Below are 19,921 nucleotides of genomic sequence, written 5' to 3'. Positions count from 1 at the left end.
TCCTATACGACAAATCTCAGACTAGTGTTTATTACTAAGTGAGAATAATCGCTTCAGAGGGAGTCACTTTGGACCTGGGGATAATGTCCAGAAGAGCGTAACCGATGAACTAACACATATCCCGAGAGAACCTTCCAGAATTACTATGAAGACTGGAAAAACGCCTCTGTCACTGTGAACCGCCGAAGGGTACAGTTTTGTGGGGATCAACCTTCATGTGTTAAAGAACAAAATTCTCGATTACAAAAAAAGGAGGACGGACATTGAATGAAAGTTCTACATCAGAAGCACACAAAATTCAGCGTTTACCATCTCTGTAGACTATATTTACTGGCGCTGCAATAATTTACAACACCATCCAGGCTGTGTAAAATATTTCACGAGTTTGGGATTCTGCGGTCAAGGATGCGCTAGAAATTTGTGTTGACGGCAGCATACTCAACCTGGATGAGGTCTTCCACTCAGACGATTGCTGGAATGCTCTTGTATCTCATTTTCGCTCAAAGACAAATTTGTGTACGGGCTACTTGTCATTGCGATGCCTGCGACCTGGCTCTTAATCGCTGCTGACTTCGATGTCGTACGGAGAGGCTCGATCTTGCTTGTGCAAGGTATATGCGTGATTTCAACCATGATGCGTTTCTTGTTAAGCTGCATACAATGTTATCAGTGATTGTGACTCTGCTGTGTGAACTACGCTTTGAGTCTCACAGTTGTCTTAAGAGCCATTTATTAATGGTATCGCAATGAATTTAATCTCTAAATTCACCCAGTGATTCGCCTTGACAAAAACAAGAAGGTTTTCAGCGGTGAAATAAGAAGAAAGTGGGCCTGCTTACATACCCAAAGAATTGTAGAACATTCCGTTTGCTGGGAAAGCTTCGAGCTGTGTCCCACCTAATGTGGACCGTCCCCTTTACGGTTACAATAGGCAATAAAAAACTGAAAATGTTTTTTTGTAAGGAGGGCAGCATCTGAAGTTGGTCTGCGGTCCTCTTGATGCTGGTGGCGATTTGCAGTTGATGTGCCAATGTATTCATCTCACAATTTCCAATTTCCACAATTTCCAATAGCTATAAAGCTGCTGCCAACTGCGTATTAAAGAACGAAGTCTTTTTGTGAGACGTAACGCATAATCATATTTACCAATGTTCAGGATTTAAATGCACTGTTAGCCTGGAAGGTCCAACATGTTCCAGGTGCCAAACGACGCTTTACACCCAATTAGGTGGATGTATACAATAATGTCGTTTCTTTTTCCTTTGTGGAGAGAAGATGAAAAAAAGTAAGTAAACTATTGATTATTTCAAAAGTAATTGCCGTGACTGTAATACATTTTCCACTGAGAGATGAGATGCTGAATGCCTTTACTGAAAATTGTCTGCGATTGCCTATGGAACCATATTTGTACTAAGCGGCGCACCTGCTTGTCCGAAAAAAATGTTCAAATGTGTGTGATATCATATGGGACTTAACTGCTAAGGTCGTCAGTCCCTAAGCTTACACACTACTTAACCTAAATTATCCTAAGGACAAACACACACACCCATGCCCGAGGGAGGACTCGAACCTCCGCCGGAACCAGCCACACAGTCCACGACTGCAGCGCCTTAGTCCGATGCAAGTAGACAGCCTGCCCACATGTTGCCATGGTTTGTTTGACTGCTCTACAGAAGTTTCGCTGGGTAACACTTACACATTCTCCATACAGTCCCTATCTCTCCTCATGCGATTTCCACATTTTTGGCACCCTGAAGAAAGACATTCGCGGCCGTCAGTTTACTACGGACGAAGAGGTGCACTCCTGGTGTCAATCATGGTTCCTTAGGCAGTCGCCAACATTTTTCCATGAAAGAACTGAAGGTCTTTCCCCACAGTCGGATATATGTATTAACAGTTATGGCGATAAAACTTTTGAAATAGTAGATGGTTTACTTACTTTTTTCATCTGTTTTCATCTGACTGGCTCTTCTAAGACAATATATTCAGCTCAGCTTTTACCGATGCAATAAAATATGATTTGCCCAAGTGTTCAAAATGTACGCAGGGTGTCAACTTCAGCCTCGGCATTTGAAATTGCGTCTTTGGGTTTGATAACAAAAAGCAATCGTTTAGAACCGAATTAGAATTTGGTTCGTGTGAAAGTATTAGAAAGTCAAGGTCATGCAATATTTTATGAACAAACCCGTTGATTTATGAGGGAACATTAGCGTGATGAAAGAGGAATCTCTTCGATGCTAGATGTAGGGGTTTGCCCACATCGGCATACTTGAGCATTTCGCCCAATAAATAAGCATAATACTTCCAAATGGTACTTTGTGACCAGATCACTAAGAGCTGAGAAAAACGGTAGGCAGACTTTCCCTTCGAACGGGACAGTTTCCTTTGGTACGATTAGACTTTTGCGACCCACTGCTTCGACTTATTTCACCTCTGGCAGGAACGGTAAACGTACGTATCATACACTGCTGTGAAACCTTTGAGAAATTTGCTAGGATTACGTTTAAAAAAACAGACTGTATATTCTTGAGCGATGGCCGTTTGAAGATAATTTAGGCAGTGGTTATTACACTCGTCACGCATGAAGCGAAAAGCTGTGTCATACTCAAACCATCGTCAAAAACGTGATGGACACAGCCAATTGAGATGTTAACAAATCAGCGCGTTCGCAGTCCGAAAACGGCACTGCGAATTTTTTTCCACAAGATCGTTGATCGCGGTGTAAATTTCGTCACACGCCGTTCAGTACCTTCAGGTACTGATGGGGAGCCTATATCTACACTCCGCAAGACACCTTATGGCGCATGGCGCAGGATACTTCCGCCCCCCCCCCCTCCCCCTTGCCCTGTTTCATTTGTAAAACGATATTGGGAAGAATGATGGTCGGTAAACCTGCTCTAATTTCTCGGATTTTCTCGTTGTGGTCATTTCGCGAGACGTATATTGGAGGAAGTAATATATCGGCCAACTGTTTCCGGAACGTACTCTCTCAGAATTTAAAATAGTAAACTTTGAACTCTTTCCGGAACGGACTCTCTCAGAATTTAAAATAGTAAACTTTGAAAGTTGTCTTTTACATTTGCAACTTTGAGATATAGTCTGCTCAGAGCTATCGATTCCCGCAAGCATTACTGCCTTTGCCACGTTCGGCAGTATGCGTAGAGTCTTAAAAACGAGATTTGACGCTACTGACTCAACGCTGTACGTTGCTCTGAAGCCGGCGCAGATGCACCAAAACTTTAGCAGGCTACTGTTTACAACTGCTTCTTGTTTCTGAGTTTGGCGTGTGCGTGCAACAGCGGTTTTAGCCACCTGACTACCAATTTATTTTCGAAGTGAAAGAAATTAATGCATCGTCTTTTTTAATTATTGACGTAATCAGAAGGAGCAGTATCAAAACATTATTTCCACCGTTCTGTTTTCCAACCCGGAAAGGTTTGTAACGTGAAGGGTGATTCATAACTACTTCGAAGGTTTGAGAAGAAAAAAGATGATGGCGCAAAACCACACGGACATACTGAAAACAGGCACACAACCAAGGATACAGCCGCTCTTCAAATTTTTAACTCACACTACGGTTGCTCAATATGTAAAGCATTTGTGACGTGGAAAACTTCAGTACGTGCGCGCAGTTTGTTGATAATCCAGGAAGGCGCGGCAGCAACTTGCATTGCAAATCTGTTCACTGGGATGCCTATCTGCAGGCACGAACTAATTCGATGCAACAACGTAGAAGAGAGCGTTAAGAACGAAAAGGGAAGACAGCACAACCTACGGGTACAGTATGCAATTACAAGAATTCTGTATATCATTTGCAGCCTTCCCCTTACCATTGGGATATTGTTAAATAGCAATAACAGGCAATAACCCGGCTGAAGGCCGCATATGAACCAAACAATTTAACGGCTTAAAGCCTAGGAAGAAGGGCTTCCAATTTAACGTGCTGAGGGCCTTAGCTTAAAACATTTCATGCAAACTCGGCTGAAGGCCTTTTACTAAAGAATAACACTGTTATGACTTAGGGTAAGACCAAGATTTTAAATTTTTAGTTTAAGAGAGTTTAAAACTCGACTGCAGGCCACACACCATGAAGAAAACAATATCACGGCTTAAGGCCTAAAGAGAAGAAAAGCTTACAGAGTACTTAAGACTAAAGGAAATCATTATTTAAAATGCAAAAGAGGCGCTCAGAAGGTGCCAAGGGTCGGCCTGGGAAGTAACACTAACGCACGTTTAGGTCAGACAGGCAGCCAGACCGACGACCTCTAAATCGGAAGGCAGCCCAACCGAAAGCCAGCTGACAAACCAACCAACAAACTCAGTTCTGCTCCACCCGACGAGCAAAACGACAACAAGGCGTCAGTAGCACAACGTTCTGGATACTGGTGCTCAATGCAGCCAAGTCAGAATAAACGCCCAAAACTACCAACACACCTCAGCTGTAGAACTACACGCCGTGCTGGACAGCAACAACACGACGAGGAAAACACACTGACGAAACTATGTCAACGCCCCGAGCAGGTAACCGGAATGTTAATGGCCACAAGGCAGAAGATACCGCTGGTACACTTGATTAATGGAGGAATGAATTAAATTAAGTTAAACACCACACCGTAAATTGAGTTCATGGTTCAGAGTAGTTTCAGGGGTAAGACAAGACTGCAACCTGTCTCCACTGTTGTCCATATTATTTATAGATCATATGTTGAAAACAGTAGATTGGCTGGGTGAGATTAAGATATGTGAACACAAAATAAGCAGTCTCGCATATGCGGATGACTTAGTTGTGATGGCTGATTCGATTGAAAGTTTGCAAAGTAATATTTCAGAGCTAGATCAGAAATGTAAGGACTATGGTATTAGCATCTCCAAAACGAAAGTAATGTCAGTGGGAAAGATATATAAACGGACTGAGTGCCAAATAGGAGGAACGAAGTTAGACCAGGTGGACTGTTTCAAGTACTTAGGATGCATAGTCTCACAGGATGGCAACTGGAAAGAACTGGAAGCGTGGTGTAGCAAAGCTAATGCAGTGAGCGCTCAGCTACGATCTACTCTCTTCTGCAAGAAGGAAGTCAGTACCAAGACTAAGTTATCGGTGCACCGTTCAATCTTTCGACCAACTTTGTTGTATGGGAGCGAAAGCTGGGTGGATTCAGGTTACCTTATCAATAAGTTTGAGGTTACGGATTTGAAAGTAGCTAGGATGATTGCAGGTACTAATAGATGAGAACAATAGCAGGAGGGTGTCCACAATGAGGAAATCAAAGAAAAACTGGGAATGAACTCTATAGATGTAGCAGTCAGGGCGAACAGGCTTAGATGGTGGGGTCATGTTACACGCATGGGAGAAGCAAGGTTACTCAAGAGACTCACGGATTCAGCAGTACAGGGTAGGAGAAGTCGGGGTAGACCAAGGAGAAGATAGCTGGATTCGGTTAAGAATTATTTTGAAGTAATAGGCTTAACATCAGAAGAGGCACCAATGTTAGCACAGAATAGGGGATCATGGAGGAATTTTATAAGGGGGACTATGCTCCAGACTGAACGCTGAAAGGCATAGCATAATCAGTCTTAAATGATGATGGAACACCACACTGGAAGATGGCTGCAGTTCTATCCGACTTCAATGCACACACGTTGTTGCTCGCAGGAGTCTCGTAGAAGGCAATAACCAGGTTCAAACGAAGAGAAGTGATAGCAGTTGAGGCTTGATAGGTTAAGTGAGCACTCAACTTTAAGAGTCCAAGATCGGTGGGCGACGAACTTCGTAACCCTCACAAGAAGCGCCTCACAACTCCAACCGCGCGTGCACGCCGCCAGCGGCTCCGGCCCGACTCCGCGCGACGGGGACCTCCTCGCTGCTCTGCACCAATTGACCGACTCCCACCACCTGGAAATGGTCAAAGGACCAATCAGACGTCGGCTGATGGGACGACTGACCGACCGAACTACCAACCAACGGTCGTTCCCTCTCCAGTCTCCTTCAGTCGGACAGTGCATGTGTGTCGCCAGCGGTCAGCAAGTACTGGCAGTATGCACCTCACTGGTGCTCACTCGCTGAGTGGCAGTCAAGGGTTGAGCTTGCTCCTCTGACTCGCGCGCTGTCAGTCATAGGCCCCCGCTTGTACGGGTGACACACCAGGGGAATCTACGGCTTTGCTTTTATTAAAGCATCGGCGGGACCCAGTCAAGGTCTGCAGTAAGGTATTACGGCGGGCAGGATATTTTTGGAGACGCCCGACAGCAGAATTGTCGTGTTTCCTCTTTCAACTGCGGGATGTCGAGCTCCAGTGGTGCTTTGGGGTCGAAGCGGTCAACCGCTGTCGACAAAAAGCGCGTCTTGTTGTTGCCGCGGGCCGCGTCGTCGGCCGTCTCGAGCACTTCGGCTGCCGCAGAGCTAGGCTCTGCCCCCCCCAAGGATAGGGAAAATGTGGGCCAGGACCTGGGAGCCGGCCGCGGAACCGCAGAGAAGGTTTCCGCCGCCGCCGATCAGACCTCCGCGTCCACAATTACAGTAGGGCCAGCAATGCAGCCGGGATACCTAACGGTGCCAACAAAGGCTGTAACTGGCACCCCCCTGGCAGCAGCCCCACTTTCCGCCCCGGACATGGCAAGAAACACACCAAAAAACGCAGTCACACACAGTACGCCGACAACAAAATATATTGTCAGTACTTGCAATCCTGCCCCTCCTAACCTCGTCCTATCTCCGCTCCTGCTTGCCCACGCCACCGGCACACTTCCAGAATTCCTCACGTCCATGAAGAATGGCAAGCAGATGCCCCGTCTGCCGACAAAAATCCTCCCCAAACCCACCCCCTCGTCTCAGTCTTCCACCCGCTCCAAATACCTTAAATCCCCCCCACTCAAGTCCACCACATCCGACCAGCGGCGTGCAAGGAAGGACAAGAAGGAGAAGCGCTCCAAGGGGAAGAAGAAATCCACCACCCCCACCCCAGCCGCTTCCACACCCTCTGAGGAGCCAGCGCCCCCGACAGCACCTGTCGTCACACTGGGAGGGGACCAGGAAACTCTTGCACTGGAAGGGAACCGCGTAACCGGGCAGGATTCGGACGGTTTCGTGCTGGCGAAGAAAACGTTTCGTCAGCCGAAGCTTCCGCCAGCCCGGGGATTGGAACCCACCCCGAACAGATTTCAGGCGGTTGCTGATGAGCCTGAGACAACAGAAACCACCACAACGCAAACACAGAACCAAGTCGCCCACCACCTCCCCCCGATTGTTGCTGAGTTTGCCCACAGCTATGAGGAGCTCTTCGAGCTGTTGAAGGCAGAAATCGGGGGAGGCAGTTTCCAGGCAAAACCTGCTGGTGGGGACAAAATCAAAATCACACTGCACACACTAGAACACTACACAACAGTCAAAACACTTTTCACAAATAAAAACATACCACACTACACGTTCCCCACAACAAAAACAAGGAACAGAAACATCGTAATACGAGACCTGCCAAGACGAGTGTCCCCCCAGGCGATCAAAACAGATTTGACTGCCCAGGGGTACGTCGTCAAGGGGGTCCAACAGATGGGCAACATTAACAGTAAGTGGCCACTTTACCAGGCCACACTCCCGGACATCCCCCAGAACAAAAGGGAGATAAAGATGGTTCTGGCAGTGCCTGTCACCACCGAACCGCTGCGCCGTAAGAACAAGACGGTGCAGTGCTTCAGGTGTCAGGGCCTTAACCACATCGCCGCCTACTGCACCATGCCAGTAAGGTGCAGGAAGTGCGCCGAGGCCCACGACACGAGAACATGCACACTTCACCACACGGACCCACAAATAAGGTGCGCGCTGTGTGGCAAAAACCACACGGCGGGCTACCAAGGTTGTGAGGTCCACAAACGACACACACAACAGGCAAAGGGCGCAAAGGCCGCCCCCCACACACGCAAACAAAACACCATAAACCCACCAAGACACACAAGAAAACAAACCATGGCAACACACACGGACAAGGCCTGGGTAAAACCAAGGCCAGACACACCGAGGGCGACTTATGCGGAAGTGGTTTCTCCACCGAGGAACCATGAAAGCGTAGCCCAACCATCACAACACCAGACACTATCACAAGAACAACACCGGGAAACACATAGCAACAACGACCAGGTCCACCATGACGGAGGAAGGCCCAGGGAACCCCACACACACTCTCCCCCCATGGATCAGTTGTTAGGCGTAATGGTGCAGACCATGAACCTCGTCATGGAAATGATGAAGGAATTCAGGGAAGCCCAGAAGCAGAACACACAGATCCTCGTCGCCCTTCAGGCAACAGTCCAGCAGTCGCTCCCCTCTGCGACTTCCTCAGTAGTATCGACACCCCATCATGAATAGACGACCAAATATTCAAGGCCTGACAATGTGCGTCTTTAACGCAGACGGCATTGTTAATCAAGAGGTCGAGTTCCGAGAACTCATGAAGGAGTTCTCCATCGACATATGCATGATGGGGGAAACCCACCTAAAGCCGGGAGTAAAAGCGACAGTTCCCAACTACAGTAGCTACCGTAAAGACAGGCCAACCCAAGGCGGAGGAGTGGCCATATATGTAAAAAGAGGGATTCCCCACCACCAGGTATTCTTACCAGCTACCAACAAAATCGAAGCAGTGGCGGTGGAAGTAACCACTGCCACTGGACCCCTAACAATTGTTGCAGTCTACCGACCCCCACATGACCAGATAGATGAGGGAGACATAGCTGCTCTAGGGCAAATTGAAGGCAAACTCATAATAGGGGGAGACTTCAATGCCAAACATCCCGATTGGAATTCTAGAGTAACCTCCAGAGCAGGCGCCAAACTGCAACAACTAGCGCGCGCCCACCACTTCGAAACATGGGGTCCAGTCGAGCCCACACATTTTCCAAAAAACGGAAGCAGGCCCGATGTGTTAGACATAGCTCTCACCAGGAGGATCGCAGGGTTCGTGGCCGCAAGGACAATCAACAGAATGTCCTCCGACCACAACCCAGTGATTCTGGAGGTCGATGTGGGAGAATGGGTAGCACTCCCACGGTACCAGACGTCGTACAAACGAACAGACTGGGAGCGATACCAAGAAACTGTCGCCTCTGATATCGCTCGCGCTCCGCCACCCACTGCGGAAACAGTGGAACAAGCGCTACAAGACCTAACAGGCACCATCTTGCAGGCAGCGGAAGAAGCCACCCCTCCACAAAGGGATGGCCCACCGCCGCAAATACAGCTCCCGGAACACCTGCTAGCTCAAATTCGACACAAGAACAGAGTGGCAAAAGAGTGGAAGATCACCAGAAATCAGGCCACCAGGAGGCTGCTCAATCGTCTACAGAGAGAGCTGAAGGTAGCGCTCAATGAGCACAGAAACCAGCAATGGCAAAACCGCCTCACATCTCTCAAAGTAGACGATCATACACTATGGCAAGCGACCAAACAGTTTACAAAACGACGCGCTAGGATGCCGCCACTGCATGGCGAGCGGGGACTGGTCTACAGCCATGCTGGAAAGGCCAACGCCCTCGCCGACTCCTTTGAGAAGCAGTTCCAAGCGGCAGAACCCCAGGATGAAGAACATGAAGAGGTAGTCAGTCGTCAACTGGCCGTCTTCCTCAATGCTGAGGAGGACCCAGAGGACGAACCCATACTTTTTGCCCCCGAGGACGTGGCAAGAGTAATTAGGTCCCTCCCTACAAAAAAGGCGCCAGGGCACGACAGTGTCACAAACCAGTTAGTCAAAAAACTCCCACCCACAGCGATCACACACCTCGCGAACGTCCTCAACGAGATTACTCGTTCCCGTGTTTTCCCAGCTTGCTGGAAACATGCGGAAGTGGTCGCGATACACAAACCAGGGAAAGACCCTCTATTCCCGCAGCACTACAGGCCGATTAGCCTCTTGCCAACACTCAGCAAGATCTATGAGCGCCTCCTGCTAAGACCCATACAAGAACACATTACCAGAGAGCAAATTCTGCCGGATTTCCAATTTGGGTTCCGGCAGAACCACTCTGCCCCACAGCAGGTCATGAGAATGGTTGAAGCAGCCACAGAGGGCTTCAACCACAGAGGCTACTGCGGGATAGTGCTACTAGACGTAGCCAAAGCCTTTGATTCAGTATGGCATAGAGGGCTACTCTACAAGTTGTACACACAAGGGTTTCCCGGGAGCATAGTTCAGCTCATTAAGAGCTATCTCACGAACAGGACTTTCTCCGTCAAAGTAGAAACTGCCACCTCCACCAGAAGGCGTATTCGTGCCGGGGTGCCACAGGGATCGGTCCTGGGGCCCGTATTGTACAGTTTGTACACTGCGGATACTCCGACGGCCCCCCTGGTGCACACTGCGCAGTACGCTGACGACACAGCCTTCTACACGAGAAATGCGAACAAGGACCTGGTCATCCGTAGGCTACAAAAGGTTTTAGATGACACAGAAACTTGGGCCCGTCGCTGGCGCATCACGATCAACTCCGAGAAGACGCAGGCAATGCTGATTACCCGCAGGCTCGGAAGGCGCGAACCTCCTCAACGTCCCCCCCTCCACCTTCACCTAAATGGAATCCAACTCCCCTGGCGCAGAACCGCCAAGTACCTTGGCGTAACCTTGGACTCTCGTCTTACGTGGAAACCCCACATAGACGAGGTCCACAGGAAGGTCTGCGCCAGAATGTCCATTCTATACCCTATCCTGAACACAAACAGCTCCCTTCCCTTCCCAGTAGCAGTAAATGTTTATCAGGCCCTGATCCGGCCAGTAATGGAGTATGCGTGCCCTGTCTGGGGATACGCGGCAAAGCAGCACCTGGACAAACTCCAGAGGCTGCAGAACCGCGCCCTCAGAAGGGCACTGCATCTACCACTCGGATTCCCCATAGACGACCTGCACGCCGCAGCCGAAATCCCACTCCTGAGAGAGCGTTTCCAGGATCTGGCAAGGTCCTTCTATGAGGGTTCTTCCAGATCCGAAAACGCGCTCATCCACTCCCTAGGTCGGTACGACATGTCCCGCGACAAGCATAAGCGCCCTATGACGATCTTCGACGACTAAGTCGAAGAGAAAATCCCAAAACCCAATCCCTAATCCAGTTCCTTCCCATATAACACCAATCTTCTCGCCTACCTCAGGCAAGTACTAGACTCATTCACAACAAACATCACAAGTCACAGACACCAAAAAACTATAGAAAAAAAAAAAAAATCACACACACACGTTCACAGGGGAGTAAAAGCCGAAAGGCTACAAACTCCCCCACACACACTTCCCCAAAGAGGGGAAAGTAAAAGATGTGAGCAGCAGCAAGCTCACTGGTGCTCCGTCCCCGACGCTCCTTCGTCGCCCGCCGCTGCTTCGTCCCCGACTGCACTGCTGGTCCGTCTCCAACTGACTTCCAGACACACGACGGCCTAGAAATACTATTGGACGCTCCAGAGATGGTACGACAGTGCACTATCGATACGCGCTGCTGCTGCTGCTGCCACTCACCGTCAAGTAAGCAGGAAGTTAGTGATCCCAGTAAATGGAATAAGAAAACGAGTTGGCAGTACCGTAATAGAAGATGACAAACAATAAATGGCATGAACACGAGCCCTGCACGGCTCAATAGCCAGAATGATCAGTACACCATAAATGACACAAGCTGGCATTTTTGATCAAAACTATTCTACTGGAAATTATCGGTATGGCCACCAATCATGGTGAACTTTAAGGGGCCTACACACGCACAATCCGACCGCGATGGGCCGACAAATTGGACATGTATAAGCGTTTTGAACAACCGACAGAAGAACTTTCCTTGTGGGGACGTCGGGCGGGTAGGACCACTCGACAGCAGATTCCTCCATCACCCCACACAACAAATTGGGCCTTTTGTAGCGCTGAGCGCTGTCCTGCCAACCACACAGAAGCTCGCCTTTTGTCACTGTGCGGGATACAAATCTGTTCTAATAGACATAACAGCGTGCGAGGCGGATGAAATTTTGAAGACAGAGTTTTTGGATAAAGACTGCAGATGCCTGTGGCGCACGACGTGCGAGGATTATAGCATTACAGATGCAAGAAGTTAAGCACTCCTTTCATTTTTGATGAATCCATAAAGGTTTCGTGTGGCATACAGAGAGAACAGAAGTCCAGCCAACTTCTGTATTTCTGTTTTTAGGTTTTATTTCCAACACTTATCGGAAATGAAATCTAAAAATGGAAATTTCGACATTTAATGCATGCCAGTACATTAAACACACTGGCTTCATTGGTAGAGGTATTAAAAAAATTCAGTATACACCAAAGCCCCCTGCTATGAAGAGCAAGTTCTAACAGTTGCTAAATGCTTCATTTCTTATGTATCTGTTGGTGTATTCATTGTTTGATGTGCTGGGCTACCATGTGCGAGTTTCTTAAACTTAGGAGTCGTCTTTTATGCTACACACATAAGTAAATTACTAACGTTTACCCGAATATCTTTTGTTTTATTTATTTTACTTTACCATTATGTATTTCCTCAGTCAACTATACATAAGCTGCATGTTTCAGGAATCATTTTATCTGATAATTGGGGGGATGCAACAGCACAGAATTTGAGGTCCTCTTTACTTCTGCCACTAACCAGAAATCTTAATGCAGCTAGCAACTGTCCCTGCTGCTTACAGCCACTTTCAAGGCTGTATTCTTTATCGTTAAGAACAATTTGATGTTATCTACCAGCTACGAAATGCATATTTTATCGATTCTTAGGTAATCACGGAAATTAGCGACTCCAAGCTACTTAAGTAACAGAACGAAGTAAATTTCTTTTCCTGCATTAGCCTGTTCTTTACCGACCGCGTTCTCTCAGCCTTACTTTGGCCTTGTTACCTCTAAAACAGCCAAGGCAAACCTTCATTTTTTTGTGTAAAACCAAGCTATCACAGAATGTAAACAGTGAACCTAACACAAATGCCAACAATAGCAACGGTTAAACGAGCGCTCCGAAATATTTTGCATAAGTTCAGCATATTTGCCAGTATTACTGAGCGAGCCTAAGCTTAACAGTTTTCCTTTCAGTTCGTGAATTCTGGTTTTACGTTTGGTTCGCTTACAACAGTCTATATTATTTGAATTTCCCCTCGTCAGAGACTAGCACAATCATGTATGGTGCGGCATATGGCGAAGGGGGTGGTAATTTCGACTGCCCTACTGGTCAACATCGACAACCACCGGCTGCCCAGCGATAACACGCAGATTCCATTCTTCTCTAGGAACTACGTTGGATTTCCCGATGGATGGTGTAAGCCACTTGTTTGCGGTCGTTAGAAGTGATGTGGAATACTTCCTGAAGAGAAGAAGATGGAGATGTCAGAACAGGAGCCCTCCAGCTTTCCCAGCACGAGAAATAAGCGGCAAAGTTATATGCGATGTCTTCCAGATTTGTCTTTATTTGAATATGATCTTGACACTCTCAGCTGCCTTATTCCAGTCTGTTATCATGATATGGCAACGAGAATTTCTTATTTAATTGTCTCACTGAAAGTCAGTGACCTGGTTATATCTGTATATATACTGATGGATCCAAAATTCCACAAGACGAGTATACTGGATGTGCTTCCCTATGTCCTCAGATACAAATCAGTAAGGCATACAAACTGCCTAAAAGTGCTTCAGTTTTTACGGCGGAGACTGTGGCAATTTTGGAAGCAATTAAGTTTGCATCTTCTACTTTCTTCGCGTCCGATTCCCAGAGTGTTCGTAAAAGTATTCAACTCCGGTGATGGAATAAAACTACCAACCTTTATATTTTGGATTTGGTACTGGACTATATTCGCTGTAAACAGGGAGGGAAGACAGCTATTCTGCTGTGGGTGTATTCCCACGCCGGCATCCGCTATAATGACGAAGCTGATGTCTTAGCGAAGCAAGCTGCATCTACAGGAACTATTCTCAATGTGAAATTATCGTACAAAGACTGCTTACGTGAAGTCAAGAGCCACGGGAAACAGCAATGACAAAAGATGAGGAATGTCCCAAAAACAGAAAGTTGGATATTTTGCGGCATTACAGCCTCGAATTACTACAAGGCCGTTGTTTACGAGAACGCATTTGGACAGATCTACGATTTCCACCATCATTCGACTCCGCTTTGACCATGCCTCGTTTCCTTTACATCTGTACTAAACCAACACTTGCGGTAACCCTGCATGTGAGTGTGATTCCGAGTCAGAAGCTGATGTGAATCAAATTTTGTTTTCGTGTTCCAAATTTGACAATAAACGATCGAAACTTCTGAGGGCTTTGATGAGTACGGGTTACCCTCTTCCTCAATCAACGTCTTCTCATTTGGTTTCTAGAGACATTCGTCTATATAAAGTGACTGACAATTTTCTTAGGAGTATAGGGAAAGAGCTCTAGGACTCACATTTTCATGTATCTGTATTAGTTACTATTATATTTAAGATTTAGTATGAATTGATTACATAAATATGACTAGTTTACTTATCAGTCTATTGTTACACATTTGTTGTGGTAAAAGCTGAGATTTCCGTTCCGTAAATATGCATTTTTGTATTTTCTTTGTACAGTTATGTATTCTGAGTAAACACGAGTTCCCGATGGCTAAATTAAGTACAAACTCTGGAGGCCAAATAAAACAAAAAAAAAAAAAACAAAGGAAACAGAGTGGTGCCATAATCCCCGAGTGCAGTCGTCCGGACGTGTGTAGACATTGGTCGGTCGGTCGGTCGGACGGTCGGCCTATATCTTGGTACGTGTGAAGGGTTCTTAGGGGCCTTTAGGCGTCAAGTCTGCGACGTCGTGACAATGTCGCTAATTATGCCTACATGGTAGCAAGGTATAAAGATATTGTCTGAGTTTCCGGTTCCGCGAGCCAATGGGATTCGAGTGTGCTTCGTGGGAAGCAGTGAACGGTGTGCTTGAAACACAAAACAAGGTCTGGTGTGGTCTAGTCTAGTCTGGCCGTTCTTCTGCTGTTGGTCGGTGAAGGTGGAGGGGGCGCAGCGCTATGGTAACATGGTGTACAGTTGTGTAGAAGCTGAGCACAGGTCATTGTCTGCAGGTCATTCACAGATACCGCGCAGTTAATGCGTGCCTGTTTTCCGCGTTTCGTACTGCAGGGGTCCAGTGGTTGAACTGGAGACTTTCGCAGAATCTTTCAGGATTTTAGAGCGTGTTTTCCGCGTTGAGATGTACCATTTTTCTTTAATCATGAGATTCCCGACGAATCGTGCTGCCCCTGCCGCCAGAGGTTAGAGTCCTCCATCGGGCATGGGTGTGTGAATTGTCCTTAGCGTAAGGTAGGTTAATTTAGTTTAAGTAGTGTGAAAGTCTAGGGATCGATGACCTCAGTTGTTTGGTCCCTTAGAAATTCACACCCATTTGAACATTTGAGATTCCCGGCCAATGAGCTTCGTTCAGTATTTTTCGAGATATATAGATTTTACTTTGTTTCGAGATTTCTCGTGCTGTGACTTTTGAACCACGAGTGTTGTATACTGATGTTAGGTGTTCTTTGGGGGCTTAACCATATACTTTGAGAATAATTATATGGTTTCCAATTCAAATACACTCAACAAGTGGTCGAATAAGTGTTTTTAAGCTGCTTCTATCGCGGGTGAATTACTTTTCCTCATTATTCACTCGTCTCAGTGAATTTCACCCTGTTACGTCCCTCGTGCATGGGTGCGTGTGTTGGTGTCAGCATAAGTTAGTTTACGTAGCGTGTAAGTCTAGGGACCGATGATCCCAGCGGTTTGGTCCCTTAGGAATTCACACACATTTGAACATTTGAGATATCAGGAACAAAGCCATCGATCGCATTTATTGTAGCGAATACGGAATCCATCTCTCACGATGCAGCCGCATCGTGGTATCAAACAGCAGAAGGCGCTGCTCCGCACTGTACTGGAATACGTCGCTGTGTATGGAGTCAAGCCACCGGAACGCACTACCGAAGCCACAAAGAGTGCGGCACAGTACACTGCACCTGCCAAGGGCCCCTCCGATAGTTCGTCTGCATGAAACGGTTGACGTGGAACTTCTAAGACACGTTTTAGAGCGGCCATTTGCATCTCCTACGAGAAAACGTGGCCGTCGCACAACGTGAAAATTTCGGCGCTAGGCCGAAAAGAATTATGCAGAACTCCGAGAAGACCCGTCATATATATGCACGTCGTAATGTTTCTGCTAATACTTTGTTGCAATATGGTTTGAATCTGTGAAGATTCGGACGAAAGTATTTTTGTAGAAGCGTGCTGTACTCTCTAATAAAGAAAATGTGGTGGTGTTAGCAGTGTTTATGTAGAAGTTATTTGGTAATATGTACGCGTTAATTGGTTGGTTGGTTGGTTGATTTGTGGGAGGGCACTAAACAGTGATATAATTGGTCGCACTGGATTAGGTAAGGATAGGGGAAGCAAGCCGGCCAAGCTCTTTCAAGGGAACCATCCTGGCATTTGTTTGAAACGATTTAGGGAAATCACGGATGACCTAAATCAGGATGGCCGGACGCGGGTTTGAACCGTCGTTATCCAGTGTGCTAACCACTGCGCCACCTCGCTCGGCGTATGTATACGTTAAGATGAATTAATTTCTAGATATCTGTGGCAGTATCATCAAGAAGCTTCAGTAAAAATACTAAACTATGCTGCACTTCTTGTGAAAAACGTATTTACTGACAGTAAGGCACCAGTACTTAACGAGTTTTAATGCAGTAATAAGTCGCAAAATATTCTGAACTTGCTGGCACATTAGCGGACACTCAAAGTTAGTTCCAGCCACACACGTGTGATTAATCATTATCGAAAGTACAGTTCAATTGCTTATGTTATAAAAGGAATTTCATACTATACGCCTGTGGTACGTTATTCGGAACTCGCCTTTCCTTACGTAATTAACATTTTAGTTACGATCTATTTCAGTGTGGACAATGACTGGTCGCAGCCTCTGTACTGTCACAACAATGGGGAACATAGAATACAATAGTGTTGTGTATTAGAAAAACCAAGCGATTTACTTTGTTAAATTGGGGGTGGGGGTGGGGGTGGGGTGGGGGTGGGGGGTGGGGGGGGGGAAAGGGAGACAACTTGAAATCCACATCGACTCATGTTACAAGAGGAAATACTGTCGAGTGGGGGTTCAATCGTTTTATATGCTTACACTAACGGAATGTGGTAGCGACTGACCATCCTGTCGTGTGCGCTTGTACCGACACAGCACAGTATGCAGTTCGACAACGTGTCTTCTAATCCGTGCTGCCGGGGGGCGCTTTGTGCACCGTCCGTTCGGCTGCGCACGAGACCACTACACACACAGAACGCACCAGCCCTTTGAAGCGATCGCAGTGCTCTCTGCTTCCAACCATATGGCGCCATTCCTGTGTCTCTGCCACAATGCAGATGGGAAGGGACGTGCGTGTCTTACTTTCGCAGCGTTAGGTCTTTTGTGAGCTGCAGCGTAGAGCCCTTTTTTTTTCTTTTCTTTTTTTGTATATATAAGAATCGTGCGTTCCCTATTTAAAGCGCAAGTCTCAGAATAACGTTTCACAGTTCTTTTCCTCTCCGAGAACAGCTCAATCACTTAACATATGTTCTTTGACACAACGAAGAAAGCCAATAAAAAAATGGATGTAAGAACGTACAAAACGTAATTGGCAACAGTATTTAGTTCATTTCGCATTTCTCTGGTAGCAGGGGTCGGGTGGTTTGGCCAGACAAGGGTGGAGAGGTTGCATCTCAGTGTGAAAATGTTATGTCGATGTCGTGGTTACGTCCTAAAACACACGAGTTGTAACAGACATGCGAAACAATAGTTCACTCACCTCTAGGTGTGACCCCAAGTAACTTCAGTTGTGCCTGATGAAGCGATTACTGTGTGCAAATTAATTGGAACAAGGTCATATTTCACAAGGAATTAAAGTTGGTTAGCTGTAACCAATTTTATTCGCCCAGTTTCTGGACGCTTGCCTATTATTGCCTCGACTACTACCAACAATTTGAGAACCTTTCCAGTTCAGTTAGTTCAGCTGCGTGTTTGTATGTGCAGCAACAGCTTGTGTGTTCTCGGCAGGAAAGTTTTCTGGCTGTGTTAAAATGTACATTTCACCTAAGAAGCGTCAAAAGTAGTTGCTCTTTATGCACACACATTCATGACTATGAGACGATGCCTCTGTTGCTGGTGCGGGGAAAGCTAGTGTTTCATTACTTCTTAGGGCATATAGCGATCCGCCTCATTGTCTCCCAGGAAAAATACCAGATGTGGACGAAAACGAAAAACCACCCGTAGAACTGACAAATCTCTGCTTAGTAGAATTCATACTCGCAAGACTAGTAATGAGCTTCAGAGAAAAATGGTTCAAATGGCTCTGAGCACTATGGGACTCAACATCTTAGGTCATAAGTGCCCTAGAACTTAGAACTACTTAAACCTAACTAACCTAAGGACATCACACACACCCATGCCCGAGGCAGGATTCGAACCTGCGACCGTAGCAGTCCCGCGGTTCCGGACTGCAGCGCCAGAACCGCACGGCCACCGCGGCCGGCGAGCTTCAGAGAGATTTATTGCGCAACAGCCAATAAAGAAGAAGTTGTCAACACGTGCCTGGGAGAAAAAACGGTTGCCATGGGCCAAAATATATGTCTTGGATCTCCTGTGACTGGAAAAGAGTACTTTCCAGTCACGAGTCACTTTTTATTATTCAAGATTACAAAGCAAGGGTTGTCAGGTGAAGCACCCATGAGACAGTGAGACTGATCATCTTGAACAGATTGTAAAATACCCTTCCAGAAAATGTTTTCGGGTTTCTTCGTTGTAAGTTCAAATGGCTCTGAGCACTATGCGACTTAACTTCTGAGGTCATCAGTCGCCTAGAACTTAGAACTAATTAAACCTAACTAACCTAAGGACATCCCACACATCCATTCCCGAGGCAGGATTCGAACCTGCGACCGTAGCGGTCGCTCGGCTCCAGACTGTAGCGCCTAGAGCCGCACGGCCACTCCGGCCGGCCCGTTGTAAGTGGTCGTGGAGCACTAGTTCCACATATCTCACTCAATTCGTCATGCCATCAATTGGAAGTCCTTAAGCACTGGATTGTGCCATTCCCACAAACCTTCGCAGTTGATCGAGGAACGTTTTACCATGTTCTGGCCTTGTGTCACACTTCTAAAGCATTCAACATATTCATGGAAGAAAACAACACTAAAGTGCTCAGTGGTCCTGTAATTCACCAGACTTAAATCGCATTGAGAATTTGTGGAATATTGTGAAAAGACGTCTTGGTAAAATGGACTGTGCAACAGAAGAATGCATTTTAGTAAATGTAGCGCAAAAGTGGTTTCAACGACTACGAACTACGAAACGTTTCCTCTGACCTGGTCGAATCTTAGACACAACCTGTTCAGAAGCTCACACAAGCAAAAGAACACATCAATTACTAATATTAAGTTGCTAACTATATTGTACATACAGTAATAAATGTACACGATTAAAGTTTGATCGTGTTATCCCATTTAATTTGCGCACTACTATAGATCTCAAAGAGCTACCAAAATGTGCTAATGTTGACTGCTAATCATGTGCTGTTCCAAGTAGTCCCAGACGTGCTATTTCGTCGAAAACTGACATTTTGAGCCCGTGGCATGGCAGTGATCTGTGAGCTCACTGAGTTGCTTACCTAGGTGCCGTCGCATAATTATTTAAGTTTTAATAACAAAATGTACAAACAGAAAAATGGGTTGGCGATGGGTAGCAGCCTAGCTCATATGTTAGCAGATATTTACGTAAACCACATAGAGCCAACGTTTTTCGAAGCTAACAGTCACATCAACAGCAAATTCTTTTACTACAAAAGGTATGTTAATGATACAATTATAATTTTTGATGGCACCAATGGGGTAACTGACACCTTGGCAACAAATCTGAGCAGCATACAC

Source organism: Schistocerca piceifrons, chromosome 1 (assembly GCF_021461385.2).
Source record: "Schistocerca piceifrons isolate TAMUIC-IGC-003096 chromosome 1, iqSchPice1.1, whole genome shotgun sequence".
In the NCBI taxonomy this organism is placed as follows: domain Eukaryota; kingdom Metazoa; phylum Arthropoda; class Insecta; order Orthoptera; family Acrididae; genus Schistocerca; species Schistocerca piceifrons.
Note: the sequence above shows the minus strand (reverse complement) of the source record.